Source organism: Apodemus sylvaticus, chromosome 1 (assembly GCF_947179515.1).
Source record: "Apodemus sylvaticus chromosome 1, mApoSyl1.1, whole genome shotgun sequence".
NCBI classification, from domain to species: Eukaryota; Metazoa; Chordata; class Mammalia; order Rodentia; family Muridae; genus Apodemus; species Apodemus sylvaticus.
Window position 1 is genome coordinate 15031088 of NC_067472.1, and position 18087 is coordinate 15049174.

Sequence of the window (18087 nt, forward strand, 5' to 3'; positions counted from 1 at the left end):
TAAACAGAGTCCTGGGACCCAGCAGGCCGCCTGCTCTCCTCACTACTCCCCCCCCTCCCCAGCCCCCGCCTGGCCCCGACCCACCCCCACCTTCTCGTGACATATCTCAGACGCAGCACAGCCCAAGCTGTCTGCCAAGGGGGAAATGACATCAGTTCAGGCACAGCAGAAAAAACTTCAGACAGCTGCTGAGGAACACTGAGGATGTGCAGTGAAGCCACGAAGCCCGCACCAACCTCGAGCGGGCCTTGCTAGCTCTCCCCTCCCCCCTCCACTCCCTCCCACCCAGCTCTGACCCGGCTCCTGGCGACAGATCAAGTCTGGGAAACTAAAGAGAGCTGAGCTTCCTGCATAAGGAGTTAGTTCCCAAGGTATTGTTTCTCCTCGGGAAAGAAATTCAAGCCTGGTGACTGTTGGTTTTCGAAGAACCTTTTCTCTACCCCACCCCCATAAGTGGTAATACTCAATAAGCACTAGCCGGCTGCCCGCCCCCAACCTCTCAGGAAGAGGCTAATGCAGAGGGGGCCTGGAGAGGCCTCTCTCCCAGCTGAGGTGTTGACCCTGGCTGCTGCTCTGGGCTCCCTGCTGTACAGAGGAGTTTATGTTTCATAAACAAACTGGGCGCGCCCAGGTGCCAGCATCTTTCCTCACTCGCCTTACAAAGGGTACAACAAGTCCCACCACACCCGCCGAGCTGCCAGTAACGCGGAGCAGCTATATTTAAACCAACTCTTGGTTCGGAAAAGCTCTGCTCCCTTAGATTTGCTCTGCTTCTTTTCGCTAAGTTCGGTTCTCAGAGGCAACCAGCAAGCCAGAGAAACAAAGCCCACTGAGTCTGGGGTCGGCCCTGATCTTCCTGAGGAACACCCTTGGGAGTGCTCCCTAGACCTGAATCCTGCACCAAACACATTGCTAGCACGGGCTCCACATTTGGGTGTGGATGTGCAGAAATAACTCTATTGGGTGTTTGTGTGTGATCTGAGATTGAACTCACAGGCCTCACCTGGCCTAGACAAGGGCTCTCCCCCTGGGCTATACCACACCCCCAGCTCAGCACAGTTTCCAAAGGGAACAAAGTCACTTTTTAGTAACTTAGACTGCAAATACACTACACTTCCCTCAACTTATGAGTCCATACAGTTCATCTTTGTCTAATTTCCTGCAAGTCTTTTCCCTCAGTGAAACTTACCAAAGGCCTCCACAACAGTGACACAGCCAGGCATGACCCATGTAAGCCAAAAAGAATTTCTGCAACTTACTATCTCAAACCCACCTAGGATGGAGAAATCAGTCATGCACAGCACGGAGCACAATAGGGTGCCCAGAGCTACCTGACCATCCGTTAGGTTCTAGCCAGACAGTGTGCTTGCTGCAGGTCACAGCTGATGGTCAAGGTCACATCGACTTGACCTGACAAGAAAATGAATATGCCAAGCAGGCTGAGGCATTACATGAGACTCATGTAGGGATGGACCCCAACTTTATTGCTGAAAAAAAAATCAACGGGCTGATGTGCTGGGTAGTGGTCTCTGTGGGTGTCTGGCGCCCAGAGAGTGGGTGTATTTTGAAGACATGCTTAGTCTACTGCATGCCCTCACAAGCGGGCTGACCTGCCAGACAGATCAGACTGGACATCAAAGGCCAGTGAGCTGGCTTTCAACCCCTTCCCCTCATTTCCTCAGTTTCCTGGCAACCACTGGGAACCAGAAAACACGTGAAACACAATTTAACTTTGGCAAGCAAACTGTAGGAAATATGTCTCCGGTCTCTCCTGGACAACTCTGGTCTGTACCGACCTAACAAGACAGACAGGCACCTGTAGTTCTCGGGAAAGACTGGCACGAGGTATATGTTCCCGTGTATCTATCTCACACCCACTGGCCACCCACAGAGTGCCAGGCAGTGGGTACTCTCAGCACCAGGGATACTACCATTAAATAATAACGCCCACACCTTGCTTTGAAGGGTTACAGAATTATGGCATATTTCTTGTTTGATGGGAGTGGGGGTTCAGGCAGGATATCAGGTAACTCACTACTTAGCCAAGGATCCCCTGATCTTCCTGCGTCTACCTCCCAAATGCTGGGATTACAGGCTCAAGCAATCAGGCCTGGCCATATTCCCCGCACTGTGCCACAGTCCTCTGAGACAGGGTCTCAGATAGCCCATGCTGGCCACAAACTCACTCACTATACAGCTAAAAAGAACCCTGACCTCTGACGCCCCTGCCTCCACCTTCCTGGCTCTGGGCTCAGAAGGGTGTGCCACACTTGTGGTGGTGGGGATAGAACCCGAGATGTCACGTATGCCAGGCAAAGTGTCTACCAACTGAGCCGCGGGCCCAACCCCTGCATTTCTAAACAATCTTCATCAGTGGCGATTTGGGAAGGAGTAAAACTGTCAGGGTCTGCATCATGGGCTGATTTTCCCCTCCCCATCATCCTTCTGTGGATACTGACGGGCTTCTAGTCAAGCGGCTGGCGGGCGGCTGGCAGGGTGCATCTAAGATTATACACGTCTGAGCACAAGGCGGCATTTTACCAAGACGAATCACTGCTAGAACAGCATCAAATGCTCTGAAAAAAAGTGCTGACAAGTCTTCTTCACACTAACCTACTTCTTGCCTCGGCCCGCTGGTGACTAACCTTCTCTAAACACAGAGATCCGGGGGTGAGGGCAGGAAAGAAGGGGGGTTAGCTAATTCAGGCACTCTCAGGAAGGTGAACTCACTCTCTGCCATGCCCTAGAAATATCACCACAACCCAGTGACAAATATCATCACCATAATAACCCCAGCCTCTGGGGTTTAAGAAGCAAGATGGCCATGGCTGCCGGGGTGGGGGTGGGGCCGGGAGAGTCTTTTCTCATGCAATCCAAGCTCATGGTGGAGAGTGAACCAAAAATAAAGTCCTCCCTCAAGTCATCTCCGTCATCTTCCTGTCAGTGCAGAATTAAAGCGAACGCTGAGTTTACCAACTTAAAAAAGGAAGCCACACTACACTAGAATTAAGCGGGATCAGCTGTCACCCCGCTCTAAGCTACACTGCTCGCTCGCTCGCTGTCCCGGGGAGCAGTAGGTGCCCTGCTTTCTTCTGGCTCAGCCCTCCACTCCCCAGAGAACCTCCAGGACAGCACTGCCAAAAAAAACCCGTTACCTCTTGGGTTCTGGTTAGCCTTCTATTTTAAGACACACGGCATATATATTCAAAGACTTTCCTCTTTGATGTGGCCAAAGCCCTTTGACAGCACGTTTCCAGGCAATCCGTGCGTCTGTAGCTACACTTCTGGATACAGAACGGAGAGCTGTTCTATCCCAAGCTAAGACAGACTCGACCTCACCAACCAACCCCTCAACCCTACAACCCAGGATGTGGTATGACTGTCCCTATCTGGTGGCAGTAGCTAAAGCACACAGCACTCAACTGGCTGTGGGACAGTAAGACTTCAAGTGAAGGCTCTGGCTTCAAGGTTTTTTTGGGTCCCCCCCCCCCCCAAGACAGGGTTTCTCTGTGTAGCCCTGGCTGTCCTGGAACTCACTCTGTAGATCAGGCTGGCCTCGAACTCAGAAATCCGCCTGCCTCTATCTCCCAGAGTGCTGGGATTACAGGCGTGTGCCACCACCGTCCGGCTTTTTTTTTTTTTTTTTTATGACACAAGAGTCAAGATACCAGAAGACCAGTGCTACCAAGAGGGAGAAAAGTAGATCCAAGAAGTAGCTGTGAGGATCAGGTGACTGCCAAGCACACAGCACACAGCCAGCCTGGTGGTATTGTAGAAACCTTTAGAAGACTCACTCGGAGGCTGCCAGCAGGGTGTGCAGTAGTGCCGGCCTTGGCACACAGTTTGTGAACTGAGTTCTTTGACGTAAATGACTCGCAAAGTCTAAGGTTCCCATTTGTTCTCGATACAGAACAGAGCCCATACGGAGACCAAGCTGGGAACATTCCTGGACCTGGGATCTCTGGTACACTATGCAACAGAGGTCACAGGACCCTCTAAGGTTAGGTAGGGGATCTAGGGGTGTCTATTCTACAGTCAAGGATGTGAAGAGAGACTCGTGTGGTCAGAACAGGACAACAGCCAGGCGTCAGGGTGGCCGGTGCTCTCGCAGGCTAAAGACAGCCTCCTTTCCAGGAGCTTCAGTGGCACAGACCACCCAAAATTGATCTTTCTTGATTGACGTTGGACACAGAACCATTTATTCACTTGAAGCAGAAAAAGAGTACCACAAAAGTGAGGGTGGGTGGGTGGAAGGGGCATCTTTTTCCTGATAAGCATAAAAGTCATGCACCCACAAAGCAATTCTGAGGTAATGATCGTGGGGGTGCCGTGGGTCAGATTCCACTCCAGACAAACATTCCCAGCCTGCTGTCAAGCAGCTACACAGATTGCTCCGCTGCCAGACACCAAGAATCCTGGCTTATCTGTGTCTGGGCGCCGGACAAGGACAGACCTGCTGAGGCGAGAAACACACACCTCACACACACAGTTCCGTGAGTCACTCGGCTTGGTCCTTCCTCAAAGCATCCTGAAAGCCCAAGACTCCTCTGCTCTCCCGGGACTTTCAAGAAAGGTGGCTGGGAAAACAGTCCTTAGCTGCGATAGAAAACCACTTGCTCCACATCACATAACATTCGGGTATTCAGAAAAGGAAGGTTCCAGCAGATATTGAGAGTGCCAATGTCCCAGACATTCACTAAAACCTAAGTTTTAGTGAAATGAGGTCATTCATTTAAGATGCCCCGCCCCTCTCGTAGGAGACAGAGTGAGCGCTTCACCCAGGCCCCTGTGGCTCCGAAATGGTTTTGGCACACAGAAATAGTATTTAGATATAAATTAAAATTGTCTCCCAGTCTCATTTGGGAATCTCATGCGCACAGTTGCTTCCTGCCACCAGGAAGAACTGTGGTGAAGAACTAGTTCTGGGGGACTAATGTTTTTAGTCTATGTGCTGCCAAAGCAAGCAGAACGTTTTGTTACCCGGGTTTTGGACAAAGACAAGCACACACTGAAACAAACATAGGAGCTGCGTAATAAAAGGGCTGGGTAGAGATGCCAGACTAAGAGCTCCTGAGGGACAGAACGGCACAAGAGGCAGCTGCAAGAACGGAAGGAGGAGCTCCAGGAGCAGGACATGAGCACACTGTGCAGGGCCCAGCATGGTGGACACACACGGGACACTCATGAAGAAAAGGAGGCAAGAATCAAAGCATAGCGGTGCATGTCTGTAAGCCCAGTATTCGAGAAGCAGAGGCAGGAGGATTATCACAAGTTTGAGGTCCATCTGGCATATGCAGTGAGGTCTAGGCCAGCCAGGGCTGTCTCAAACAAAAACCACAACAGAAACAAAGCCAGAAGAAAGAGAAGCAGAGATTGGTAAGCGGCAGCAGGTCAGAGGCTGTCAACACCTGCGTACATCAGGAGTCCCATCGCATGGTGCAGGAACCAGGACAGGAGATCCGCAGATCTCATTCCACGGTGTCTAAGGCCTATTGGTTATATCTACCCCTTCAGTATGGTCTTGGAGTTGGCCTTGTTCTAAGTGGAGGGGCTGGAGGAGTTAGGACGACACTGGGATGGTTGGTTCAGCCTTGGTGGGCTGTCCGTTGATTCTGGTTGAGATAGTCTGACTCTGTGGTGCAGGCTGGCCTGGAATTCATTATATAGCTCAGGATGGCCTTCAGGGGTCCTACTGCCTCAGCCTTCCCCTCGTGCTGGGATTACAGGCATGGGCCACGGACCCTGCTTTAATCTCCATGTTTTAAAGAGGGGAAGTCAAAGTTGCACGAGCTAAACTCACTGACAACAGTTCCCACTTCTACAACCCAGTTAAGAGAATGCTTCTGGACTGGGAAGATCAGGACACAGGCACTCACTTGACAGAGGAACATCCGCCATCGGGGCTAGAGCTCGCTGAAATACCTGGGGACTCTAGGCAAACACTGACGATGAACAGACACTTCCAGGACCTGCAACTTGAGCTTCATGAGGGACAGAAGAGTCTACTTTTACGCCAAAATGTGGGTGCTTTTCTGACCGTAGAAATACTTCAAGTCTAACCAAAGAGGCGCATAGCCAAGAATTACATGGGAATTAGCAAGCTGTCTGCAGACATTTTTCACATATCCTAAACCATGCTGAAATAAAAGGGCCAGGGATGTCTCTCTGGGATTGAGTACTTGCCCAGTGCATGAGAGGTGTGAGGCCCTGGCTCCAACTGTAGCACAGGAGAAGACTGCAATAGGAGGATTGTGACAGAAGGGAAACAAAAGGGCGACCAGGACACCACCTGTATGAGTCACGCCCAGAAGCTACAGGAGGCAGAACTCCTTCGAAATGACTGGGGCTTCCTCGGCTCCACCAAAGCGGACTTCTTTCACTTTATGTAAACTTTGGGCAGGATAAAAATAATGTGGCCCGTTCTTTGATGGGAAATCTACTGCGCTGGTGGCTGACCCAAGGCAAGGGCTTACGGCATCTCAACCTGAAGCAGCCCCGGTGATGGATCCCAGCATCAGCAGAAAGCCTCCTCCTTGTGGTACTCTGCCCCCTCCTGGGACTCCGCCCCTCCTTGGACTCTGCCCCCAGCTTCTCCCTCCAACCTGGCTCCTCTTCTAAAGTCTCACATAACCTAGGTTCACAAGTCTCATGGACCTGGGTTTGGCGAGAGTCTTCTCAACAAACTATGGTAGAGAGCAACGGAGGGAGGCACCCACGTTCAACCTGTGGTCTCACGGATATGCACACACACACAGGGAAAAAAATGGAGGAAGGAAGGAACTGCTAAACAGGAATGCTTGTAACATTTTCCTGGCCACAAAAAACAGTACAGGATCGGGAGAATATCTAAATCTGACCTCAGGTTTGGGAAGTTCAATGACGGGGTTAGGAAACCCTCCTGTATGTGTTCCTTGTTGTGTTGTTTTTTGAGATAGTCTCCTGTAGCCCAGGCTGGCCTCAAACTTGCTACTTAACAGACAATGACCTTTATCTCCAGCCACCTTCCAAGTGCTAGCTAGGACTACAGACTAGTGCCACCACACAGCCTTGCATCTGGTCTCACTCTCTGTTCATCTTCAATTCTCAGCTGAGGAATTACAAGTATTTAAACCATCTCAGGGGCAAAACTCCCTTTCTCCTGGGAGGACCTGGTTTTTGATTAAGGGAAATAAGAAGCTACCCAGCCTGTCTCCTAGTTCTAGTTGATGACTTTCAGCAGTGCCTGGCTGGAGGCGGCATGCAGGCCGGTGAGATTAAACGGTCAAACAGGAAGCACGGTCCTCCTCCCTTCCTGGGTCTCACACTAATCATCCATTCTGGATCCTTCCTTTACCTAGGAGGAAACCAAATCTATTCCAGATCCAAGGTTACATGGCCAAAAAACGCCATGAGAGAGCATTTAGGTAGCCAGCCTGTGGGTAAGGACCATGAGAACATACAAGTCAGCCCCTAAGCCAAGCGGGTGAGGACAGAGGGTGACGGAGCTCAGAGGACAGCGGCAACATGGGCCACGGATGCTTAGCCCCGTGTCAGTCGATGTCCAGCCACAGCAATTCCTGAACCCTGTGCTTCTGATAAGCTTCAAAATACCTTCATCAGGGGTCCAAGTTAGGAGAAGGGCAGGGCCAGGCTTCCTCCCAGAGCTCAGAGTGTGTCTATTTAGTCTGCATGTACGTATGTGTCCACTGGGTACAGAAGAGGACACTGGATGCCCTGGAACTGCCGCTACAGTTGTGAGCCACCGTGTGACACCTGAGTCCTCCCCCCGGAGCAGCCAGCACTGAGTAACCACTGAGCCATCTCCCCAGCCATCCCCAGTCCGAAAAGTGACTATTCTCCCCTCAAATGGGTCAGCGGATGCCAGCTTCTTGGCCTTCACACACACGGCTCTTCATTACCAGAATCTCAAGAAACGAAACTCTTCCAAGGTCACTGTGCTCAAAAGAGTGTCCCCGGGAGACAACACCAAGTGATCATGAGTCCCTACCTAGAACTCAAGCAAGCCCAGGAAATGTCGAAAATCAACTCAAAGAAGGCAGACGGCAAAATTTATAAGCCATCTTCATGTCCACTTCAGGATATTACTGTCCCCATTTGCCAGAAGGGCACGACAGAGGTCTGAAAATGTCCAGGATTGCTGACGGAAGGGACAGAGGTCTCCTGGCGGAACTCTAATGGCTGATGTCCAAGGAGACTCGCCTTTTAGACTATGTTAGGCTCTGACGTGCATTTCACGATGGTAGCCACTGCAACACAGAGACTCAGGGTGAACCTGGACCGGCTAACCTCTCTGGGCCTGCTCATGTCTGTCAGCTTCCAGGCTAGCCATCGCTGTGACGAGTGACCCAGAGTTCGGAAGCCTGTGTGAGGAGTCTGCATCAGAATGAAGCTGGGCATTTCCTTCCCAGATGCTGGATGTCAGACACTAAGTGGAGAATGAATGTGAACTTCATCTTCATATCTAAAAAGTAATTAATTAATTAATTAGGTGTGTATGAGTGTTTGTCTACATGTATATATGGGCACAATATCTGTGCCTAGGGCCCAGGGAGGTGACTGGAGGACACCGATGCCCTGGAACTGAAGTTACGGAGGGTTGCGAGCAACCTTACGGGTGCTAGGAAACGAGCCCAGGTCCTCTCCAAGAGCAGCAAGTGCTCCTAACCACTCAGACACCTCTCCAGCCCTGAACTTCATGCTTTCGATGGGAAGTGCCGCTTGCATACAGGTTGCTACTGATGCTCTGGGTGAAGTATGGAAGGGTGGTGTGGTCCAAATAAGCCTTTTCCATGAAGCAGGATGTCTCGCTCCAGCCAAGTGCACTTGTGGCTGAGTAAGGCACATTCCTGTCATAGATCACAGGGAACTGGAGACACAAGGCAGACTCTAGAGATGCACTATGATCTGAGCGGATCTGAGCGTTCTCAGCCTGATTAGGGGGCGCTGGGTATTCCTGAGCTGGCAGATCCAACCATGCTCCATCATCTGAGGCCCAAAAGAGCTAGCAGAAACTGCAAGCGTTATCCTTTTTAAAGGTGATGATACCTACCAACCTATGGTCTGAAAGCCCTTAAGCAAAGGAGGTAAGAGGCCCAGGACCAAAGTCTAAGATCCAGCATTATGATGGCTTGTATATGCTCAGCCCTGGGAGTGGCACTATTTGGAGGTGTATAGCCTTGTTGGAGTAGATGTGTCACTGTGGGTGTGGGCTTTAAGACCCTCATCCTAGCTACCTGGAAGTCAGTATCTGCTAGCAGCCTTCAGACAAAGATGTATAACTCTCAGTTCTTCCTGCACCATGCCTGCCTGGATGCTGCCATGTTCCTACCTTGATGATAATAGACTGAACCTCTGAACCTGTAAGCCAGCCCTAATTAAATGTTGTCCTTATAAGACTTGCCTTGGTCATGGTGTCTGTTCACAGCAGTAAAACCCTAAGACAAGCATCTTGTGATTCCTGTGTCCTGCGTTGCTAACACCACCACGCTTCTCTGAAGAATGAATGTACTAAGAAAACTAAGGGCGAGGAGACAGGATACACTCAAATGTGCAGCTAAGAGAATGAGGGAAAGAAAAACGCCAGAAACTAGACTCCAAGGGGTGCAAGCCAGCCTCACTTTGAGAGCATCTACTTTTCAGTCCAGCCAGCATCAAGAACTGTGGACCAATGAGACGACAGGTCAGCAGGCTACAGCACTCACCGCACGAGCCTGACAGGTGAATCCCTGGAATCCACGCTGGAGAGAAGGTACCGACTGCTGAAGACCGTTCTCTGGCCTCCACATGCACGTGTGTGCCTGCACATTGGCACCCAGCACACACACGGCCAACAACAGTGGGGCTGGAAATGGCTTCCAGGCTAAGAGCACTGGCTGTCCTTCCAGGGGACCCGGTTCTGATTTCTAGCAACCACACACACGGTGGCTCACAACCGTGTGGGTATCTATCTGACCTCTTCTTTAGGCCTCTGCAGGCACAGGGCACACCTGGTATACAAACGCAGATACAGGCAAATACTCATACATACACATAAAGTAATAAATAAATCTAAAGAGAGAGAGGGGGCAGGCACTGGGCCCCCAGCACGCCTTTCTGCGCATGCGCTCAGGGCATGATCATCTCTGCTGTCTTTCTGTCCCATCTGTCTTTCAGCAGCTCAGCCCATGTGGCCCATCTACTGGGAAATGTCCAACTCGGTCCTGTGAAGGCGGGCACAGTTGTGCAAACAAGAGACCGGGAGATACAAAGAGGGGAAGAGCACTGACAGGGCTCTCCTCAGCCTCCCACGTCTCTCTGAACAGTTGTGAAATCTCAGATAAGGGCATGGTTCTACAGGAAATCCTTTCTAGGACGGCAATGGAAAGGGGAAGCCCAGAGTTAATTGTTCACACCACACAGTAAGCAAAGGGTGGGGAAAGGTGTCTGCGGCAAAGGAAATACCAAAGCAAGGTGTTTGGGGGTCGGGGGAAGGGAAGCTCGCTCACTGCGGTTAAAATACACACAGACCTGCCTCAGTAAAACTGAGCCACTGCTGGGCGTAGAAGTGCACACCTTTAATCCCAGTCAGAACCTGAGGGCCCAGAGCACGTAGATCTCGAGAGTTCTAGAGAGCCACAGTGAGACCCTGTCTCAAAACAAAACAAAACAAAACAAAACCCAAACAGACAAATTGAAGTCTGAGGAACATTTTTGATACCCATAGGATTCAGAACCAAGTCATTACTTAGGTGAACTGAAAAATTCTTACAACAGGCTCAATTTTGTAATACAATTGTTACTCCTGGCTCCTAAAATCTCACATCCAAGATCCTCTCTCACTATATGAATGAATGAATGAATGTTCACGTCGTAGGATAGGAGGGGTACAACAGCTACACAGAGTACAAAGTTCCTATCTTCCTTTAAAAAAAAAAAAGAGTTGTGTTTTACTCACCTTTAATTCCAGAACTCAGGAGGCAGAGGCAGGGGGATCTCTGTGAGCATGGTCTACAGACTGAATTCCAGGACAGCCAGGCCTACACAGTGAGACCTTGTCATCAAAAAAACAAAACAAAACAAAACAAAACAACACCCCCCACCCCACCCCCCATCCCCGTCAGATTAAGGACCTTAAGATGGCAAAAGAATGGAAGTTTTCCTCCAAAAGACTAAGAACACGAAAAGGCTGTGGCAGAGCACCTGCCCAGCTCCTGGGAGATCCTAGGTTTGATTCTCAGCACTGGGAAGATAAAAATGGAAAGACCTAGCTCCAGCGCCCCAACAGTCAACCAAAACAACCAGCAAAAGTCAACACCGCTACTCACTGGGAAAATGTAAATCAAAACCACATCGGAGACACTGTCTTACCCTCTCTGCCATGGTAAAGTAAAACAAAACAAAAGAAGGCCGTTTAGAAAGTCTGGGCAGTAATGAGAGCGATCAGAACTCTCCTCCTGGGCAGTAATGAGAGAGGTCAGAACTCTCCTCCTGGGCAGTAATGAGAGAGGTCAGAACTCTCCTCCGCAGCTGCTGGGGGTGGGAAGAGATACAGCTGCTTCACAAGCGGTCAGTACAGCTCTCAAAAGAGAAACATAGTTACCTCAGCCACACGCCACCCAGCAACTCAGGATATGCCGGGAGCTTTGAAGCACTGCTCAAAACATCATTAACAACAACCATCAGCTGGTGAATGCAAAATAAATCAGACACACACATGCACACACATACACACACACACACATATACACACACACACATACATACACACACACACACACATACACACACACACACATACACACACACACACACACACACACGCATACACACACACACAGAGAGAGAGAGAGAGAGAGAGAGAGAGAGAGAGAGAGAGAGAGAGAAGAAACACGAACTGAATATGTACTGGCAATGTTCCTATCAGTGCCTGAAGGCCACAGGCATCACTGAGTTATTAGTCAAGACATTCACTCAATGAGAGAGACTGTGCTAGCTATTTGTACATAAAATGAAAAAATTAAGTCATTTAAAAAATATACTGAAAACCACAGAATCACATCCCTGAAAAGGGCAGATTAACAGTCTACAAATGACATCATAATAAAGCTGTTCTTCAGAGACAGCCCCCACCTCACCTCTGTATAACAGAGCACAAGTCGAGAGCTGACAGGTTCCTGCGGTTTGGCACAACGGCCAAACTGGACGACAGACCATGCTCCCTCCTGTCCCACGGTGCCCATCCCCACTGGGGGCATTCTTCTCTCCACTCAAGAAGGGTTACCAAGACAGAATAGCATACATATATTGTGCCAGCGGTGTGTGGTAGAGCTTGTCAGGCCTAAGAATATACATAATCCCCCCTCTTATCATTAGAAAAGAATCGCCCGTGAGCCAGCTGTGGTGGTGGAGGACTGTGGAGGCAGAGAAAGTTCCAGGCCAGTCTAGGCTATATAGGAAGACACTATCTTTAAGAAATAAATAAGCCGGGCGGTGGCGGCGCACACCTGTAATCCCAGCACTCTGGGAGGCAGAGGCAGGTGGATTTCTGAGTTCGAGGCCAGCCTGGTCTACAGAGTGAGTTCCAGGACAGCCAGGGCTACACAGAGAAACTCTGTCTCGAAAAACCAAATCCAAAAAAAAAGAATGAAAGAAAGCAAGCAGGCGAATGCTGGGAGGACACTTCTTATGGGATGTGAACCGGACGCACTGGCCTGGGGGACTAGGAGTTAATCAAACATTCTCAATTCTCCCACTACGCAGGGCGTAGGGCGTGCGCTCCCTGAGTCCCTGCGCTCAATCGCGAGCACTAAGGGAATCGGGAATGTTAACGCAGTTGTCCCTTCAGTATATGACCTGTTAGCTGCCCAGAGGATGGGTGTGGGTTAATAGCCTGGTGACCTTTGCAGTATCTGTGGGGCCATAACTGACCCTGACTGTGACCTTGTCAGTCTCTAGAACCCGCGTCACAAGTAGCCAATCTATAGAATCCATCTTTGTGGGAGATGTCACAGGTCCAAGAGTCCCGATGTAGTCATGTCTTTCACACGTGGGATTGAGTTATCATCGGGAAAGTTCGCACTGCATCGTGTTGTGCTTAAATATGCCTGAAGTAAACTGCTTGGGGTCAGACTCCCCAGGTTTGAATCCACACTGGCTACTGGGTCATGCTGCACTGAACTACCTACCCGGCCTCTTGCAGATTGTTACTCTAAAGGTCGCAAGGCTCACAGAGACACCCTCCCTACCCCACCCCACCCCACCCCACCCCCAGGTCCTCCAGAACCACAAGCTCTTGGGTCCAAGAATTGCGAAGTCTCAAGGCTTCCCCAAAGGAAGGCTAACACTGAGCATTTACTGTGTGGCAGGAGCGCCCGCTGTAACTGTAAGCAGCGTGCCTGTTATCCCATTTTACAGATGAGGAAACCAAGTTAAGCTAACTAGCTCAAAGTTCTATAGAAGGTGAGGCAGAGCTGCTTTCCAACGCAGGTAACGGGCTCCTGAACTTGCTCTCTTAGCAATAGGCAAGTGTCCCCACATCTTTGATGAACGCGCGCGCGCGCGCGCGCACACACACACACACACACACACAAGCCTGAGCCAGGCAAGGTGGCTCATGCCAATAATCTCAGGACTTGGAAGGTTGAGGCTGCAGGATTGTTTCAAGTTCAGGGCCAGCCTGGACCAAGAGTGAAACTCTGAAGGAAGAAGGGGAAGGAGGGAAAGAGAGGGCTCAGAGAGGGCCTTGCAGGCGTACTGGAGGGAGAGCGCACACAGACCTGTGGCACGGAGCCAGGGCCAGTCTCCGCTCTCTTCCCACTACCTGCCTCACCTCACCCAAGGACCGCAGATCACTTCCTTAGCACCTGGGCCAGCTTGTCTAGCCTTCAACTACTCGCTCGCTGTCCTTGAGTCACCCTGGTCTGTATTCATGGGAATTGTGAACTGCAGACAAGAAGGAGGCTGGAGTTTTGCAAACAAGATATGGCAGGCCTCTGAGGAAGCTGACTGAAACCACCCCAAGCTGCCGGCACTGAGGGTCAGAGGCTCGTCCGCAAGGACACATGGAAGACGCAGGTGAAGAAGTGGGCCTTCCTCCTGCACATGGGGGCAATGAACCCATGAATGCCTGCTGGTGGGAATATAGACAGGCCCACTTGGAGAGGAATGTGGCCCTCCCTACACCCCATGTTTTAAATATGCCATATAGCTAACCCTACTGTTCTCAATTCTATGTCCAGGAATCCAAAAACATTGAAAGAAACATGTTACTCTATATGGTGGTTAAATAAAGCAACAGGATACAGACAGGCATTTTAAAAGACCAGAAGGCTGGAGAGATGGTTCAGTGGGTCAAGCACTTGCTCTGGAAGCAGAAAGACCAGTTTGGATTCCCCAACCACACCTCTAGCTTCATTACATAAATGATTTACATATATAAATCACTATTTATGAAAATTACTTTATATGTGAAAAAAGTGTGATAAGGAGGTTGGCTCCAACTACCACAGCTAAGTCACTAACCCCACCTCTCGCTCCTCAGCAAGGCCGTCTCTGGCCCTTCCTTTCTTCCTATGCAAATCTATGGATGTGTAGCAGAGGCAGAAAGGGCACCAGAAAGACCAAACCGAACTCCTCCATTTTTGCTTTAAATAAGATTTCTGTATTATCTGCCATTGTAATGAGCATGTGCTGTTTTGCGGAATTAAAATCACTGATATAAGGAAAAAGTCTCTTAAGGCTCAGAGAGTTAGGAGACGGGCAGCCACAGCCGATTTATGCCAAGTTGGACAGCTACGGGTCTTCTGTTCCCACGGGACAGGGACAGCAGGATGATCCGTACACTCACTCACTCACAGACAGGACAGGAGCAGGCGGGCTGAGTGGCACTCACCCGAGTCAGCTCTAAATTCGAGTGCCAAAGAACTACAGTGGCCCCGCAGCCTGATGCAGACTGCCACAGGGTAGGGGCAGCGGCGCTTGTCAGAGTTTGGTCAGACTGCCAGGTAGACCCTTAGAGGGAAGTCAGCTGTTGCTGCTGTCCTCCTTACTTTCCCTGGGGAGCCCTCACCGCTTCCCTCCGAGCCTTGAGAGAACTTTCCTTCTTATACTGATGATCTTAATTTCACGAAACAGCACAGGCCCATAACAATGGCAGATAAGAGGTGACTCTCGCCTTTAATCCCAGCGCCTGAGGAGGCAGAGGCAGGTAGATCTCTTTAAGTTCTAGGCCAGCCTGGTCTACATAATGAGTTCCAGGACAGCGAGGGCTGTGTAGAAAAAAGACCTTGACTCAAGACAAACAACAATTTTAGATGAGCAAGATAACCTGGAGGATAGCGCCCCAAAACTACTGTGTAGCAATGGACACAGTCTGATTGCTTTCTCCAGGACCACAGGCTTCCAAGCTGAAAGAAAAAAACCTGTAATAAAAGAGTTACAACACAGGACGCCTCTCACTGGGTATTTGAAAATCCAAATAGACATGTTTTTGTAACTTTACCCGGGACCCGCCCTTCCCAACCACAAGATTCTCCTGCTGGCTTACCCTCTATTTTCACCTTTTCCAAAACAACTTGTGAAAGTTCAAGTCTATAAAATTCTTGAGTTTCTGAATCAAAACAGCTGTAGCACTACGCCGGCCCGACACAGCTCCGACATGGGAGCTCGCCCAGCTGGCCTGGCGGAGTGGCGGGCAGTTTTCATCCCAGCATTCAGGAGGCAGAGGCAGGGGGATTCTCTCTTGAGTCTGATGATGCCAAGCTGGTCTGGATAGTTACACAGTGAGTTCCAGGACAGTCAGGGATACACAGTGAGACCTTGTCTCAAAACAAAACCACCCCCTCCCTGACACACATACACACACACACACACACACACACACACACACACCATCACTCATCTATTTTCCCACCGAAGAAAGTGTAGTATGGATAAGAAGAAAACCAAAAGTAAACAAATCTGAGCTGAGAATGCCACCCAGTAACCAGAGTCCCCAAACGCTGTTCTCTGCAGGACGGACTGTCTGAGAAGGTGACCTACTTTAATCCCCACATTAGGAATACCCAAAAAGCAGCTCAACAGCCACAGGGCTCAACAGCATAGATTCTTTTCCCCTTTCTCGACCTCCCAAGATGCAGTGTTCTGGATTTATCTGTGTTTGTGGTTCCCACAGCCCAATGTTCAGTTCAGGCCAGACTCAGCTCCACCTAGTGGGCCGGAAAAGCACCCTACAGCGAAGCTGCAGGTCCTCAGCTAACACAGCTCTGGTCACTCTGATAAACATGGAATGAGGCCCCAGTGGTACGCAAGATGGAAAAGGCAGGTCGCAGGTGACTCTCCAAATTAGTGCCATGAAGACGGGCAACGGAGACATCCTCTCAGGGGTACGGGTGGCCAGACACTCAAAGAGCAGTTGGAATTCTGAACCCAAGGCTATCCAGGGGTCAGAGCACCCATAAACATTTGCCTGTAGGTTCCAAGGACAGGCTAGCTGCGTCCCCAGACCTGACGACAGGCTAAACCTTAACATTAGACTTAAGCCTAAACCCAGGAGATCTGGCCTCCCTTGAAGCAGAAGCCAAGACCACTCAAAGGTTTCCACAGGCGAAATGTGTGTGAGAACAAACCAGCGATCCTATGGCCAAAGACAAGACGGGCCTTGGAACGGGAAAGGAACAAGTTGTAAAAACACGGCTCAATTTGGACTTGGTTATGGGACCATAGAGGACACTGAGAGAAGGAAGTAACTGGCCAACAGGCTTTCACTGGGGTAAAACTAAATTATGTTCTGGAACTGAAACCACAAAGGTAGATCAAAGCGAGAGAGAGGAAAAGTTCAAGCTTGGGTGAGTGAGGGGGCGGGGTGGGGGCATCACCTGCTCACTGAGGCAGAAACCAGAGACCGTCCCTCCCAGCGTTTGATGCCGGCTGACAAAACAAAGCTGACTGCTGAAGGTCCTCGCTGAGGGCTTTAAACTGCCCCATTTAAAACCCACTCTCGGGCAGCTTGGGAAGGACAACTCAACAGACAGGCCAGAGCCAAGTCCCGTTGTCTTCTGACTTCCCCAAGTGCGCCTGTGTGAGCACGCATGCACACACGCACGCACCGCACGCACAAAATGAATCAACGACTTGGTAAGTCAGTAAAACCTGTCTGTAGTCACGCAATCCACACACTGCTCCTCTTGCTCTGACCTCAAACTCTGCAGACAGCAGATGCTGGAAGCCAGAGGGCTTCCAACTCAGGCCACACAATCCCTGATCGAGAGGCTATCCTGAGTGGTGTGGAACAGCCAGGGCACTCCTGGGTTTCACATGTGGTGTGGCAGCTACACACTCAACACATCTCCAGACACTGACAAATATTCTCTGGAGGAGGCAAAAAATGATCCTTAATTGAGAATCCCCGTTTTGAACTCAGACTCACCATGAACAGCAATCTACACAGATAACCAAGAGGAAAACTAGTTCTAGATACACAATAGACTCGAGCAAGACAAGTTAAACTCCCGACCTCAATCCCTCAAGACACTTGCCACTAATGTGCAAACACAATGCTCTCCGAGGACCCGTGAGAGTAACAGTGGTGATTGTTATGTTTAACCACTAAGTGTATTCTGGAAGTCTTCTCTACATTGTATTTCTCCTTCATACATCTGTAAGGTTTATGCTAAAGCACTTCACATTTTGAAGAGGAAGAAACTGAGGCACAAGAAATTAATTAACATATTCAACAGTATCATATTTGGAACTCAGATGGCCTGACCACAGAGCCCATGACCACATGACCTTTGGGTTGTGCCAAACCAACGTGGTGGACGCTATCAGATCCTCACTATTCATTATTCAGTCAATAACTACACCGGTTTTCTTGTTTACATTTTTTGAAAATGGAAATAAATTTTACATTTGATGTAAAGTAAACATCAAACCACTTTGGAAAGCAGTCTGGCAGCTTTTTGAAAAGTTAATCCAGAGTGACCAAAAAAAAAAGTTAAATCCGGAGTAGTTAGGTATCTACACAGAATTGAAAACATAAGCCAGTGCAGTTTGTAACCCCAGCAATGGGGAACCTGAGGCAGGAGGACTGTGATGAACTGCAGGCATCTT

At 49.9% G+C, this 18087-nt stretch overlaps 1 protein-coding gene across 1 annotated transcript in view; it reads right to left on the minus strand.

Annotated features, from left to right (window-relative positions):
* Positions 1-18087, minus strand: part of Wbp1l (WW domain binding protein 1 like) — a 58376-nt gene that overhangs the window by 34280 nt on the left and 6009 nt on the right. The gene's annotated exons all lie outside the window — the stretch shown is intronic.